Raw genomic sequence first — 16,582 nt, forward strand, 5'->3', positions numbered from 1 at the left:
TGTAATAAGATTCTCTATCATTTAGTGTCTCTGTTTTGTCATGAAAACAGTTAGAAAATCAATTTCTCATCTAATCCTATTTCAATCACATTAAACATTAGGAAATTCATAACTTGAAATCTATAACTCCAAATTTGATGATTCCAATTCCTATGATCTCATTTTAATGTGTAGATTTTTACTGTATATTTTATTTGCATGTTTGATGTGATGTTAATTTATGCTATACTATGTATGTATTGTGTTGATGCGAGTAGACGAGCAAGCCACTGTGGATTCTGAGGTTCAGCAAGTTGAGGTAGCTGAGCAGGAGCTCATTGAAGGCAAGTTGTGCCCTTGATCACTTACTTTTCCCAGCCATGTTCTTATTAATTTTAATGATCTGCATAGGTTAATTTTGATGGGAGCCTTTATGTTACCCCAGTTTTGATTACCTCTATACCTTGTTCACCCCTGAAATATTTTTGGGTAGTAATTGCTATTGCTTTATGTGGATTGGGTATGGAGATACACTACTCATGATTATTCTGTTATTATCTTGATTATTATTACTATTCATGTTAAGATCATTAAATTAATGGGAACATGGAGCGACCACCCGGGAAAACAGTGCTACCACAAGGGTATAATGGGACGCCCTTGGCTGATTAACTAGGAAAGCTAGTGGAGGTCTTCCTTACCCGAAAGGGGCAAGGGCAGTAGGGGAGTGGTCAGTGTAGGGAGGTCCTTGGTTGATTTTGCTGCGATGGCGGTCAGGCAAGAACCCTGCACTGGAGCTTCCTATAAACTGTAGCGGGATTTCTGAAGCTAGTGGAACTTTGTAAAGGCCTCGTAGTGTTACCCTGCCTCGCCTCCTCGGTAGAAGTGTATGGGATTGGCCATCTCTTGGCAGATGGGTAACATGACTTGTGGGTAAAGATGCGCAACCTCTGCAGAGTGTAAAACTGGTATACTAGCCGTGCTCACGGTCATGAGCAGCTCGGACCCTCACATGATTAATTATGGAACTTAAATTCAATTTGACATTTGCATCGCATTTGGGATTATTTTACTATTATTGTTCTTTATTATTATTAAGGTTTGGTATTTACTTACACTTAGTAATTGCTAATAAAATTTTGACCAACTTATAAAAGCAATGCTCAGCCTCAGCCTCTATTTCATTGATTAGCCTTACACAACATGAACTCCCACCTTTGGTGAGTTCATGCCACATTATTCCCCACGACTTGTTGAGCGATGAACGTATGTGAGCTCACTCTTGCTGTCTCACACCCCCCCACAGGAGAAGAACAGGTGGTTCAGGAGGAGCCACAAGGCGAGGAGTATGATCTGATCTAGGTGGCGTTTCTCAGTTGACATTGGCGCCGACGATCCTTAGTTCGTTTTACATTTATTCCTTTATTTTGTAATAAGTCTTCCGCTATGTAATAATTACTCTGATGTTTTATGACATTTATCTCTATACACTCTGTTATTATATATGTTGTCTTCTTGGCGCATGTATGAGATGCACCCGGCTTTGTTCCTTAACACTACAAGAAACTGATTAAAGAACGTGGGTGAAAAACCGTCGAACTTAATGTAATAGGCCGTCGAACTTACCATAAGAACGTGGGTTTACCGACGAATATAGCCGACGGCGATTTTTGGACGAACTTAGAGAAGTAAGTTCGACGGCCCCGACGAACTTAACATTAAGAACGTGGGTACCGTCGAACTTAACATTAAGAACGTGGGTACCGTCGAACTTAACATTAAGAACGTGGGTTTTTAAGTTCGACGGGAGCCGTCGAATTTTTTCCCATAAGTTCGACGGCACCCACGTTCTTAATGTTAAGTTCGACGGTACCCACATGGTCGTCGAACTTATGGGTCCTGCGTGGGTCGGCGAGGGCTGCCCATTAAGTTCGACGGTACCCACGTTCTTAACGTTAAGAACGTGGGTACCCACGTTCTTAACCCTTTTCCAGAAAAAATAAAAAAATACAGAAATGGAAAATTAGACACACATAATATTACATGCAACACCGAATATCACATACAATAAAGATTTCAAACACATTGATATATGTTCATATCACAAATTCACACAAGTCCAAATATATAAGTTCACAAATTCACATAAAATCAAATACATAAGTTCACAAATTCACACAAGTTCACATCCATAGTTCACATTTGTAGTTCACAAGTTCAAACACACAAGTTCAAACATTAGCTCCATCGCTCTCGATCAGGACATCGGATTGTTGTTTGTAGCTCCACAACTAGAATTGAGACATCTGTCCGCAAAGTCAACGTGAGGGAGAGGAGTCACTTGATGAGAGCCGGAATCCTACAAAATAAACCAAAATTCTCATAAATATACAACTGGCATTAAATCACATTACCATGCAAGAATATTCGGAATAATATGACCATTCGTGCTGCTCTACATTACCATGCAAGAAACTGTTCGAATCGATCGTGCATATCTACATTCAATAAGATTCAATAATGAACTAGACAACCACAACTGCATGTTTTTTTAAGAGAAATATGTAAAACATCCAGAAACTAACCGACGATTTTTTATTCAACAATGATTCGTCCTCATGATATAATTTAACTGATTGTAGTCCTGGATAAATATCAAATATAGGAGCACTGAGCACACCCTCAAAAGAGAAACACACAGGTTAGTTCCTGGATGCTTTACACTCCGTTGATTCCAATGATCATTTCTTACTTAACTCTTATTCGACTCGCCAATAAATTGAAACCATATTTTAAGTTAACCCCCAAAGCCCAAACAAACATCAAAGAATAATAGATCTATGGTTATACACACTATTATCAATTTATCATTGACACTAGTACTTGGCACTGCAAAAACTCAGTGAGTTGTTACGGACCATGGGTGCTGCATTTCTGTTGTGCTATAGTTTTCCTTTATGTGCCTCTGTGATTGCACTTCATTTGGGCCTAGTGATGTAAGCAGAACTTGATACTGTACGGCAAGGCGAATTGTGTGCAAGTATTTTCCTTTACGTGTCCGTACTCTAGGTCTCCGTAATGCATAAATATTCCCTCTCTCTCTCTCTTGGTTACAATACATTCGACTTTGTAAGGGAATCCTCAACTACTAGTCTTTGACCCCTACTCTAGTTTTCATGGGGTCGCAGCATTAGCTAACAAAAACTCAAAGAATATAGAGAAAGATAAAACGACCTTGCCTTTGTATGCAAGGTAGCTTATATAAACTAAAAAAAGTGGTGATTACCTGTGCGCCATCATAGATCACCAATGAATCGCTTTGATCACAGGTTAATAGTCGCAGGAGATACTGGCTGATGGTGGTGGTGACTAACTGAACTTATCTCCAGTATGATTTCCATATTTTCCCACTGATCTTTTGAACTTCAACTGGATGGATCATATCTGAGTTGAAGCTGCGCATTGTGGTATGCTATACTTGAGAATCAGAACAAACAGAGATGAAACCCTCAGCAAGTCAGATATTCTTTGTTTCTCCATTGTCTGTGTCACCTGATTCCTCTAGCAGGAGACCTAAAAGAGGTAAGGGTAGCAGCGAACTAAGATTGCAGACGACAATCAATAGAGGTAGGTTCCCAAAGGTGTCCCTGGTGACCCCAAATATCCGAGTTAGACCAGCACCAACCAGACCACCAGTAACACTTCGAGCATTAGAAATGGACATCAAAGTTGCAAATAAAGTGGCTTCCATTCCTGGAGGGCACAGTTTTGCAGCTAACACCAAGACTGGCATAAATGAAGCCTACAAAAAAAGCTTAAGCAACATAAGCTTGCATTCAAGGAAGCAATTGAAGGCAGGAGGTGTCAAAGCTAGATATTATTTAACTCATATTAATATGCAAATGATGCTCTCATTGTACACATGGAACGTTGAGACTTCTATCCTCAAAATAAGTCAACATATTCCTAAGAACAGGTACACCATTTCACAACTAAGATCAGCTGATCCTGAATTGTTAGTGGCCAGTCTAAATTATGGACATATAAAAATACTATGTTACACAGTCACTAAGTAACGAAAAAGGGTACATGATCAACTGAATACATTTTTATATGCAATCATGTAAAATGCACTCTACTGTTATTAAGCATTGCAGTAATGTTACTTACCTGACCAAGGACTGCGATGATTAATGAATCACCAATAGAAAACCACTCATCACTAATCCCAAACTTCCGATTTAATCCAGTTACAAGAAGCACCTAAATATATACGATGCAGTATGTTTAAAGGATAGAAAAGAATTGCAGTAACAATCAAGAAAATAATATAAAGAGCACCTGTGTCATCCCAAGAGCTGAACCTATAATGGTTGTCACGAGAAATATTTTCTTTAGAGGAACTTCCTTCAGAAAATAGTTGTAGAGCCCAACACCGAGCAGGGATGCAAAGGAGGTTACAAGCTTCACACGCCCTAGAAACTCTGGTGTGAATCCAAGCTTATTTGTGCTGAAATATATTATTCAACATAAGATAAAAAGTAGTTAATAGTTTTTATTCATTATAAAATAAACAGTACATAAAAAACACAAGCAATCAGACAAGAGACAGGTTTAGCCTGGAAAACCCAAACAGGTAACACAGGTGCACAAAATAGGAGGATCCAAAGAGTAACAAGCAGAAATGAAATAGTAGTCCATCCTCAATAGGCTAAAGACCTGAAGTGTTTATGTAGGGTAGAAAAAAAACTCCTAGCAACTCCCCACGGGTAACCGAAGCAGGTGAAGAGCCTCCAATATATAGCAACAAGGCTAGCCAGCATCCAATCCAAACCAGGAGCACAGGATCACCCAACTAAACATAAGAAATCCGCTGACGGTTGGTGATTTAGGCACAACCAATCAGAAAAAAATCAGGAGTCACCATTCGGTTATGGTTGGTTCCATAGGGTGCACACATTGCTAATCAGCACATGAACCACCACGAATAATGACAACCTCCTCACTGGAACCTCCGTGGAAGCAGCCCGTTACTCGTCCATAATCAAAGAGATTGTTGGTAGCCCGTGCATATCAGAGATATTGTTGGTAACCCATGCATAATCAGATACATCGTCGGGAGCCGAGAACCAAGCTACCTTGCTGGAATTGCAGTCCTAGATGCGAACAGATCCATCGACGCTGCCGGAGTAGAGCTTGTTCGAACCAGACGGCAGAGAAATCCCACCGATAGCCTATCAGATTTTATGATTACTGTAAGACATCCACCACAACTGCTAGACAAAAATTAGCGATCTCGTCGAGATAGAGAATTTTCAGAGAGATGGGGGAAGCGCGCACCTCGGTGTGTCCAGCAAGGGCGCAGAGGAAGACGAATCCGCCCTCACCGCTGCAGCGGCGCTTCTCCTCAAGGGGCGGCCTATCGTCGTCGTCTCCATGCGCCAGTTTCGGCTTCGACTCAGCCGCGCGCGCGTCGGGCACATCGAGCTCGGCACGGCGACCCAAACCGGATCGCACCGCCTTCTGAGAGGGTTCGAGAGGTCTCGTGCACGAGGGCACATCGGGCGGTGGCTGCGGCAGCGGTTGGGGTGGCGAGGGCGGGCCGCGTGCTGGGCAGCGTGCTAGCAGGCGCGCGGTGGGGCGGTGGGGCGGCGGGGCACGCGCGGGGTGGCGGCGTGCTGGGCGGCGCGCGGTGGGGCAGCGGGGCGCGCGCGGGACGGGGCGGCGGCGGCGAGCGCGCGGCTTGCAGCTAGCTGCGGGCACGCTCAGTAGACAGATGGAAAGAAGAGAGACGCGCGGGGTGAGAGATTTAGGTTTTTTTGGGTTTAGTTCGACGGTGTCCACGTGGCCCACGAATTTAATATAAAAACATGGGTACCCACGTTCGTAATACGATAAGTTCGACGGTTTTATTACGGACCCACGAATTTAATTTAAGAACGTGGGTACCCACGTTCTTAACATAACCCACGAATGTAACTCAATTAAGAACGTGGGTACCCACGTTTTTAAATTAACCCACGAATATTTATTAGTTTCTTGTAGTGTAAAACCGGGTGTTACAGAAGTGGTATCAGAGGAAATGTTGACTGTAGGACGAAACCTAGATAGAAATGGACATCCCTTACCTACTTATCTTATTCTGATTCATGCTACACTTACCTTACTCTGATTCTTTCTACACTTATCTTGATCCTGTCTCACCTTCTACTGTTCTACTCTGATCATTCTTACCTTTTCTATTCTGATACAAGATGGATTTCACACCTTGGAATCCTACATTTATGACCTTTTTAAGAGATAGGATACCTAAAAAAATAAAATTATTTTCTCTATTAAAATTGTTGGTTGATTGTTCTGATGATTAATGCATGATTTGCTTCTTTGATTGATTGAAATAGTATAGACGGGCATCTTAGCATGTACCCCCATAAGATAATGTATTAGCTTTAGTGTATAACACACTAATCTACTTAGCTAATAAATTCCCCGCAGTAACATTCCTCGTAATTACTCGCCTTGTCTATAATTCTTTCTTTCTTACCCTGTATTTCTAACCCGGATGGGCTACCCCTATAGTGTTAGAAGAGAGCACTATAGACGTGAACCTTGGTATGTCATGGTTAAGAAAGGCAAAGGCAGTTTATACACTGTGCTAAAGGAACCATAGAACTCACCAGTTCCAAAGGAGAAGGATTTGAAGTTGGAATTGCAGTAACTACCGCCACCAAACTAGCGACATTCTTAGTAGATGGGAAGTTTGTTGGCGACAACATCCGTGTGGTTAAGGATTTTCCGGATGTCTTCCCAGAAGAGTTACCAGGGATGTCACCATATAGGGAAGTTGAGTTTGTCATTAATCCCTTACCTGGGCTGCCCCTACTTTCAAACGGCCATACATGATGTCTGTAGAAGAGTTAAAAGAACTCAAGAAGCACTTAACGGAGTTGCAAGAGGCTGGTTACATTCGTCCGAGTCTTCACCTTAGAGAGCACCGATTTTGTTTGTACAGAAGAAATATGGATTGCAAGAGATGTGTGTGGATTAAAGGTCCCTTAATGGTGTCACTATGAAGAATAAGTATCCATTACCCCACATTGAAGATTTATTTGATCAGATGAGAGGTGCTAGGGTGTTCTCGAAGATTGATCTCCGATCAGGATACCATCAAATGAAGATTAGACCATCGGATATCCCTAAGACGGCTTTCTCAACCTGATATGGTTTATATGAGTTCATCGTTATGTCATTTGGACTAACTAATGCACCAGCTATTTTATGGATCTGAAGGATAAGGTGTTCATGGTCTGGACAGATTCATCGTGGTCTTCATAAACGATATTATTATTTATTCCAAGAGTAATAGTAATCATGAGGAACATCTGAGATTGGTGCTACAGAAGCTACGAGATAATCAACTCTATGCCAAGTATAGCAAATGCGAGTTTTGGATTGGCAAGGTGCCCTTTTTCTTGGACATATCATTTCTAATGGAGAAATATCAGTGGATCCTGCTACAGTCAAGGAGATAGTGGCGTGGAGCATACCCACTACAGTTACGGAGATTCAGAGTTTCTTGGGACTTGCAGGATATTATCAGAGATTTATTGAAGGATATTCTAAGATTGCTAAGCCTACGACCTCGCTTCTGGAGAAGGGAAGAGAGTTTAAGTGGGATGAGAAGTGTCAAGATAGCTTCGATTAATTAAAGAAGAGATTGATGTCACCACCAGTGTTGGTTATGCCGGATCTACAAAAGGGATTTGACATTTATTGTGATGCATGTGGCTAAGGCTTTGGATGTGTGCTTATGCAAGAAGGACACATGATTGCCTACGTGTCTCGTCAGCTGTGGAAACATGAGTTGAACTACCACACACAAGACTTAGAACTGGTAGCCATAGTGCATGCGCTTAAGATTTGGAGACATTATATTATGGGAACCAAGTGTCAAGTATACACGGATTATAAGAGTTTGAAGTATATATTCATTTAGAAGGATCTCAACCTTAGGCAACGTCGTTGGTTGGAGCTTATTAAGGATTATGATTTGGAGATTCACTATCACCCGGGCAAGGCAAATTAGTTGCAGATGCCTTGAGTCGAAAGGAGCATGTTCATTCAGCTGTTGTTGCCCAGCTACCCGATGAGATTGTTGAGGATTTTAGGAGACTTAACCTGGGGATAGTTGCTCACACTGGAGGAGTTACTATTGATGTGGAATCTACCTGGGAACAAGAAATCCGCAAAGGTCAAATTGGTGATGCTAAAATACAAGAGATTAAGGATCTGATTACTGAAGGACGAGGTCCGGAATTCATAGAGGATGAGCAAGGTACTATATGGTTCAAGGATTGGATATGTGTTCCCGAAATTGATAGTCTTCGGGAAACTATATTGAAGGAAGCACATGACTCAGTTTATTCAATCCATCCTGGAAGTACTAAGATGTATCAGGATTTGAAGCAAAAGTATTGGTGGTATGGACTAAAGAGAGATGTGGCTGCACATGTGGCTATGTGCGATGTGTGCCAAAGAGTTAAGGCTGAACACCAGAGGCCAGCCGGACTACTGCATCCCCTGAAGATACCCGAGTGGAAATGGGAAGAGATTGGCATGGACTTCATTGTTGGATTACCCCGCACATCTGCTGGGTATGATTCTATATGGGTGATTGTGGACAGACTGAAAGGACTAATCAAGTGTTGGAGGATATGTTGAGAGCTTGTGCCCTTCAGCATGGTAGTAGTTGGGACAAGAGTCTACCTTATGCTGAGTTCTCATATAATAATAGTTACCAGTCCAATCTGAAGATGTCACCGTTCGAGACTCTATATGGCAGGAAGTGCATGACTCCTCTATATTAGGACCAGATTGGAGAAAGACAGTTCTTTGGACCCGAACTTATTCAAGAGGCAGAAGAATAAGTCTGTATAATCAGGGAGAATTTGAGAACTGCACAATCAAGGCAGAAAAGTTATGCTGATACCCGGAGAAGACTGCTAGAGTTTAAGGAGGGTGATTATGTCTATTTGAAGGTGTCACCACTCCGGGGTATGAGGAGATTTAAAGTGAAAGGAAAGTTGTCCCCTCGCTTTATTGGACCCTTCTTAATCTTAAAGCGAGTGGGAGAGGTTGCATACCAGTTGGAGCTACCGGATCATCTTGCGGATGTTCATGATGTTTTTCATGTATCTCAGCTGAAGAAATGTCTCAGGGTACCTGAGGAGCAATTACCAATGGAGGACCTTAGTGTTCAAGATGATCTAACTTATGCTGAGTACCCCATCAGGATTCTTGATACATTGACTCGAGTTACAAGAAATAAGGTTATAAGGATGTGCAAAGTTCAATGGAGTCACCACGGTGAAGATGAAGCAACGTGGGAAAGAGAAGAAGAGCTTCGCATAGATTTTCCCCACCTGTTCCCTAGATCTTCCTAAATCTCGAGGACGAGATTATTTTTAAGGGGGGTAGGATTTGTAATACTCAGATGTGTAATAAAGAGAATAGAGATAGTCTCAATAGTTGATGGCCTCTACTATTCATTACATGAGATCAACACTTGTTAAAAGTGGATAAATAGAATAAATAATACATAAATAACATGTGCATCATGCTGGATCTTACTTTATGTGCATTTTTGTGATGATATAAAAATATGGTTAAAAATAATAATAATTATTATTATGTTAATTCCCCAATGGGAAATTAAATCCAAAAAGAAATTTTAGAATTTGGGAAAAAAGAAAGGAAATTCTAGAATTGAAACCAAAAGGAGAAAAGATATAAAAGTAATATATATATAATAATATGTTTTCAAAGTAGTACTATTTATGGAGCAACATCATCTGAGAATAATTGGTCACAATAGTTTGAATTAAATTTGAATACAACTTGAATTTGAAAAGAAAGAGAAAAAAAAAGAAAAAAAGAAACCCTGTTTGGGCTGGCTCCCACGAATTCGGCCCACCAGGGAAATCACCCCGCGCGGCCCATCCTCCCACCTCTCACCCGCGCGCCTGGATCAACTACACCCGGCGCTGACGGGAGGACCCCGCGTGCCAGACACTGTGCAATCGACCACTGCCGCTGGGCCTTAGTTGTCAGAAGCGTAACAAACCTCTCCGCGCGGACCGCGCCCACCTCGCGCTGTAGCTCGCCGGGGATCTCGGCTTCCGTGAACGGCCTACTACTCGGCTGGGCGGCATAAGACTCTCGACTGACCTTTCTCCCTCCTCATTCCACTAGAGCGTTCTTCCTTTGTGCCTCCTTCTAGGGCTGGGCAAAATACTCGTGGCTCGTGAGCTCGCTCGACTCGTGGCCAGCTCGACTCGGCTCGACTCGGCTCGTTTCAATTTTATCACGAGCTGAGCTAACATCTCAGCTCGGTTCGTTAACGAGCCAGCTCGACACGAGCTCGAGCCAGCTCGTTAGCTCGAATGAGCTAGCATTTATCTGTAAAACAAAGCCTATACTTGTATTGAATGAATTAATAAGTGATGAACTATGTTAGTTTAGGGTTTAAATGATGTGATATATAAAATTATGAGTATTGTTAGTCTTTTCTAGTGTTAAATTAGTATGAAATTAACTAGCAATTGATTATATTGTTGTATATATACATGTATACTATTTTTTGTTCTGGCTCGCGAGCTAAACGAGCCAGCTCGAGCTCGCAAACGAGCCGAGCCGAGCTGGTTCTCTGGCTCGGTTGCTTAACGAGCCGAGCCGAGCTAGCTCGTTTCCTTAACGAGCCAGCTCGAGCTCGGTCGAGCCGAGCCGAGCTGGCTCGATATCCACCCCTGCCTCCTTCCAGACGCCACCAGAGAGAATGCGGTAGTTCACCGCCGCCGTCATTGAACCACGTCACCGACACCCATTTGCTCCAATTGCCTCGCCCTGGTCGCTTGTGTGGTCGCACGGGTCAAGCTCAGGGCAGTGACCGGGGGAGAGCGACATCGACTGGGCGGGAATTTCTCGCCGTAGTCGGATCTCACCAGCGGAACCGTGTCGTCGCGTGGCCAGCACCGTCGGGGCTTCGATTGCCGGTACGTGTTCGACCACCCTGTTCCTGTAGACGCCCGCATAGAGTAGGTCCCTTTCGAGGGTCGAGTTAGGGCCTAATCGGGGCGGTTGCCGAACGCCGGGGGCGCGCCACCGTAGCGTGAGGGTGCGGCGCCGCCGGGATTTTACCGGAGGTAGAAGAGCGGGATGGGAGCCATTGATTCTCTGATCAACGGTGGGGATTAGCTTCCACTCATATCCACTCGGGAATAAATCTGGGCCGCATGCGTTGAATCGACGGTCGCGATTAGTTGATCCCGTAACCTTTCGCCGTATTGAATCTTGACCGTAGATTGCCGATCGTCCGGTAGAAATTGGAGCCTGGCGTGGCGTGCTGTAAGCCATCGATCTCAGATCCGGTGGTCTGCGCTGCTTACCGCTTCATAGATTTAATAATCTAATCTGGTGCGTCCGTAGCAGATTCGACGGCCGAGATCCAAGCGTACCCCTTCGCGGGTACGTTTTGTAAAAGAAACCCTGGGTTTAAAGGATATCAACCCGCCATCCAGAGAACCTTATTCACTGAGTCTCGGAAAACTTACGCCAGATCCCCCTGACTTTTCCAGAAATTGGCGCCCAGTCCAGAGCACGTTTAAAATGTATAAATGAATTAGTAAATGTATTTTTAATACAAAAATAATTCCTAGAACTTTGTTAATTCATAGAAAATTCTTATGAACTCCAAATTACTCCATTCCAGTTCCTAAAATTTTGTAATAAGATTCTCTATCATTTAGTGTCTCTGTTTTGTCATGAAAACAGTTAGAAAATCAATTTCTCATCTAATCCTATTTCAATCACATTAAACATTAGGAAATTCATAACTTGAAATCTATAACTCCAAATTTGATGATTCCAATTCCTATGATCTCATTTTAATGTGTAGATTTTTACTGTATATTTTATTTGCATGTTTGATGTGATGTTAATTTATGCTATACTATGTATGTATTGTGTTGATGCGAGTAGACGAGCAAGCCACTGTGGATTCTGAGGTTCAGCAAGTTGAGGTAGCTGAGCAGGAGCTCATTGAAGGCAAGTTGTGCCCTTGATCACTTACTTTTCCCAGCCATGTTCTTATTAATTTTAATGATCTGCATAGGTTAATTTTGATGGGAGCCTTTATGTTACCCCAGTTTTGATTACCTCTATACCTTGTTCACCCCTGAAATATTTTTGGGTAGTAATTGCTATTGCTTTATGTGGATTGGGTATGGAGATACACTACTCATGATTATTCTGTTATTATCTTGATTATTATTACTATTCATGTTAAGATCATTAAATTAATGGGAACATGGAGCGACCACCCGGGAAAACAGTGCTACCACAAGGGTATAATGGGACGCCCTTGGCTGATTAACTAGGAAAGCTAGTGGAGGTCTTCCTTACCCGAAAGGGGCAAGGGCAGTAGGGGAGTGGTCAGTGTAGGGAGGTCCTTGGTTGATTTTGCTGCGATGGCGGTCAGGCAAGAACCCTGCACTGGAGCTTCCTATAAACTGTAGCGGGATTTCTGAAGCTAGTGGAACTTTGTAAAGGCCTCGTAGTGTTACCCTGCCTCGCCTCCTCGGTAGAAGTGTATGGGATTGGCCATCTCTTGGCAGATGGGTAACATGACTTGTGGGTAAAGATGCGCAACCTCTGCAGAGTGTAAAACTGGTATACTAGCCGTGCTCACGGTCATGAGCAGCTCGGACCCTCACATGATTAATTATGGAACTTAAATTCAATTTGACATTTGCATCGCATTTGGGATTATTTTACTATTATTGTTCTTTATTATTATTAAGGTTTGGTATTTACTTACACTTAGTAATTGCTAATAAAATTTTGACCAACTTATAAAAGCAATGCTCAGCCTCAGCCTCTATTTCATTGATTAGCCTTACACAACATGAACTCCCACCTTTGGTGAGTTCATGCCACATTATTCCCCACGACTTGTTGAGCGATGAACGTATGTGAGCTCACTCTTGCTGTCTCACACCCCCCACAGGAGAAGAACAGGTGGTTCAGGAGGAGCCACAAGGCGAGGAGTATGATCTGATCTAGGTGGCGTTTCTCAGTTGACATTGGCGCCGACGATCCTTAGTTCGTTTTACATTTATTCCTTTATTTTGTAATAAGTCTTCCGCTATGTAATAATTACTCTGATGTTTTATGACATTTATCTCTATACACTCTGTTATTATATATGTTGTCTTCTTGGCGCATGTATGAGATGCACCCGGCTTTGTTCCTTAAAACCGGGTGTTACATATAGTTCACAAACATGTTTATGAAGACGAAGAACACAAGGGAAAAATAAAAGACACACGAGCAAGCTCTCCAACGCCTCAACCAACAAGGAAGATAAAACGATAAAACATGTTTACTTCCAGTCAAACTGCTTTGTATCAATGGGGCCGCTACCAAATAGTTTGGAACAGTTCCTGAGTGTTATGTTCCAACCAAAATTACTCTGTTGTAAATAGTTTCTAAAGGAGTGATGCCATCTTATTATTGGAATAATACTTATACCGTGTGCTCGAGAAAAAAGTTTCTAGTAATATACAGTTTTAAGATTGCCAATGTCTTTCTTTTGGCTAAGTTAACGCTACCTCTGTCCCCCACTGATTAAAAGGTAAGGAAAAAATATAGAGATTACTTTGACTAGCTTGCACTAGAATTGTTCCGAAAATATCTTACAAATGCAAACTCAACACATGACGAAAATTTGCTAAAAGATGGTTGCAAAAAATAGAAAGTACAAATAAATCGACGGATTCTCTTCCAACACCACCCACTAGATTCTCTCCGAACACCAATGCGATCGGCTTGGGTTTCAGAGGAAGAGATGATCAAAACTTTGAAAGAAGTTGGTTTGTCTGTAGGCTGTAGCGGGAGTTGTTGCTAGCTTCTAAAGGCGGCAGATCCAGCCGCTCTAAGGCTACGTGCGGTGGATCATGTAAATAGGAAACACGATATTGTAGATGTCATTGTTTATAGAGTAAAGTTTAAAATAAAGGATAAGATAAAAAACGAGATAGAAGAGCTGCTACAACAATGTAAGCACTTTGGCTTTGAGTACACTAGAAAAAGAATCTTTATCAATTTAGATCCGTGGTTCCCATGAGAATTGGAGGATCCCCTTAATCTCCGTAGCAAATTAGACCTATTTTTTTAGATTATAATATGTCCAGATCATATAATCTAGCTTAAATAATCTAGATGAGAAACAAACAAACAAATTATTATGCTTGATTATATAATCTAGAGATCAAATTATTATAATCTGTTTAAGAGATACTTATTTGAGATTATTTTTGGCAAAAAAACTCACTACCCATAACTTCAAGATAAATTACCTATAGTTGCCACTCTTTACAAAAAAAACGTTTCATTTATTTGTTTTCTTGCTACGTCACACATGACTAAAATCAATAGTTGTGTAACACATGACTAAAATCAATAATCAAAATTCCAGTAACTAGGTTGGCAAATAGCTACGCCCAAATTATTTAATCTAGATTATATAATCCAGATTATTTAATTTTATATATAACTTAGATTATATAATCTATAAACTCAAACAAACAAACCCTTCGCCCTTCCTTAGTGTAAAAGTCCCGACATCAGTCCACCGTCTAGGCCTGACTAGGGCGGCCATCCCTTTAGCGCTAAATTAGATTTCTGATACAACTACAAGAAACTGATAAATGTTCGTGGGTTTTATTAAGAACGTAGGTACCGACATTCTTACATGAGTTAAGTTCACGGGTTTTGTTAAGAACGTGGGTACCGACGTTCTTACTTTAAATTCGTGCGCCCTGGCCAAAACCGTCGAACTTAACGTATTAAGAACGTGGGTACCCATGTTCTTAAATTAAGTTAGTGGGCCAACTCGACACCATCGAACTTAACCTAAAAGACCTAAATCCCTACCCCGCGCCGCTGCGCGTCTCTCTCTCACAGCTCACTCGTTTGCCGCCCACCGTGCCTACGCCAGAACACCGCGCCGCCGCTAGGCCGCACAAACTCGTCCTCGGCTCGCTGCCCAGCAGCCCAAGCTCACCGCGCCGCCGCCAGCCCGTTCAATCTCGTCCTCGGCTCACCGCCCCCCGCAGTCCAAGCTCACCGCGCCTCCGTCAACGCCATCCATCGCCGCCCACTGTTCCATCTCTTTCCCGGAGTAGGTGGTGGGCACGACGAAGGCCCAACGCCCCCACCACATTCGTGGAGCTCGGCGCCTCATGCGATCTGTACCCTCTCCCTCTCCAATTTCTGTTGGATTTCTGTTGTTGAGGACAGGTAACCAATTGCATGAAATTAGGTTTAGGGTCTATGCTTCATCATGTCCAGCTAGATATATAATACATGGCCAGTTAGTAGGTACACTAATTAGTTGTAATTAACTAGTTAACTGAGTAAAAATTAGCTAAAGATTTAACTGAAAAAATAGTTTATCTATTAGCTCTCCTATGTAGATGTAATCGAGCCAATGCACTAGAGCTAATTTAGACGAACTTTTAGCTAGTTAACGAATAGCCTTAGATCCAAACAAAATTCATGAGTCGAGGAGATATGATTACTCCCAGATTAGAGGAGAGGAGACCCCTTTTTCTCTGTATTCATAGCCCAATGGCTTCATGCCCAGGAGAAAAACTGGTGAAAAAAAACAGTTCTTTACTATCCACAACTGTAACCAACTATGGAGCAGCTAAGAATACACTATACATCCTAATGTAAACAGCAACGAAGACAAGTGGCTGGACTTTCTTCTACCTGGGCGCCTGAAAGAAGCTGGAGTTGTACGAGGGCAACTCAATGGCGGGTGCAGGTGGGAAGAGGGATGAAGAAGCCACATGGTGAGGGCTCCCATTGCTGATGCTCCCGTTCTGAGCCGTTGGAGCGGAGGCCTTGTTGTTGGTGGATGTGAAGGGGCTGTTAGGCAAGATGTGCTCCACGACCACACCACTGCAACCTAGGCAAACAAGGAAACATTATTCATTAGTCCTAGACAAAACCAAGAAGAAAGGGAACAACTTGCACCGAGATAACAGCTTAACAACAGCCATCAGCTGCGGCAGCACTTGTTTCCTTTTCCCCTGCCTTTCCGCCATTGCTATCATTTTCCCCCCAATTTTGATCTTTAGTATTTTCTGAGGAGATATGATCTTTAGTATTTTCTGAACTCGAAAAACTTGCCTGGCTCTTAGGGTTGATGCATATACATGTGTTGCTATTGCTTGCTTGCTCCTTGTCGACGATGGTACAGATAGCAGTAGCACTGCTGTACACAAGCAGCAAGCAACACCCACCTCCTTGCATTGACTATTGCATTTTTATGAAACCTAAAGTCGTGTTTCCATCTAATTGTAGGCCCATTTGGCTCTAGTCTCCGGTCTCTCTCTCCACTCTAACTGCAGGCCGGCCCGCGTCTCCTCGACCATCACCACCTTGACGGTCTCCGTGAAGGTATTTTTCTTCTTTCTTTGATGCATATTATTAGAATTAGTTTGTTAGTTAAAATTTGATGCATGATTTTGGGTAGTTG

The 16,582-nt window shown here is 42.4% G+C and overlaps 1 long non-coding RNA gene across 1 annotated transcript; it reads right to left on the bottom strand.

The window, feature by feature from the left end:
* Window positions 1-3,085: 3,085 nt before the first annotated feature.
* Window positions 3,086-4,242, bottom strand: LOC109943623 (uncharacterized). The gene is made up of 2 exons (XR_002266669.2): window positions 4,150-4,242; window positions 3,086-3,781 (listed from the first exon to the last, which is right to left on the bottom strand). It is a non-coding gene; the product is annotated as an uncharacterized lncRNA (long non-coding RNA).
* Between the last annotated feature and the right edge of the window lie 12,340 nt (window positions 4,243-16,582).

The sequence above is a fragment of the Zea mays genome, chromosome 1, assembly GCF_902167145.1.
Source record: "Zea mays cultivar B73 chromosome 1, Zm-B73-REFERENCE-NAM-5.0, whole genome shotgun sequence".
Classification (NCBI taxonomy): Eukaryota; Viridiplantae; Streptophyta; class Magnoliopsida; order Poales; family Poaceae; genus Zea; species Zea mays.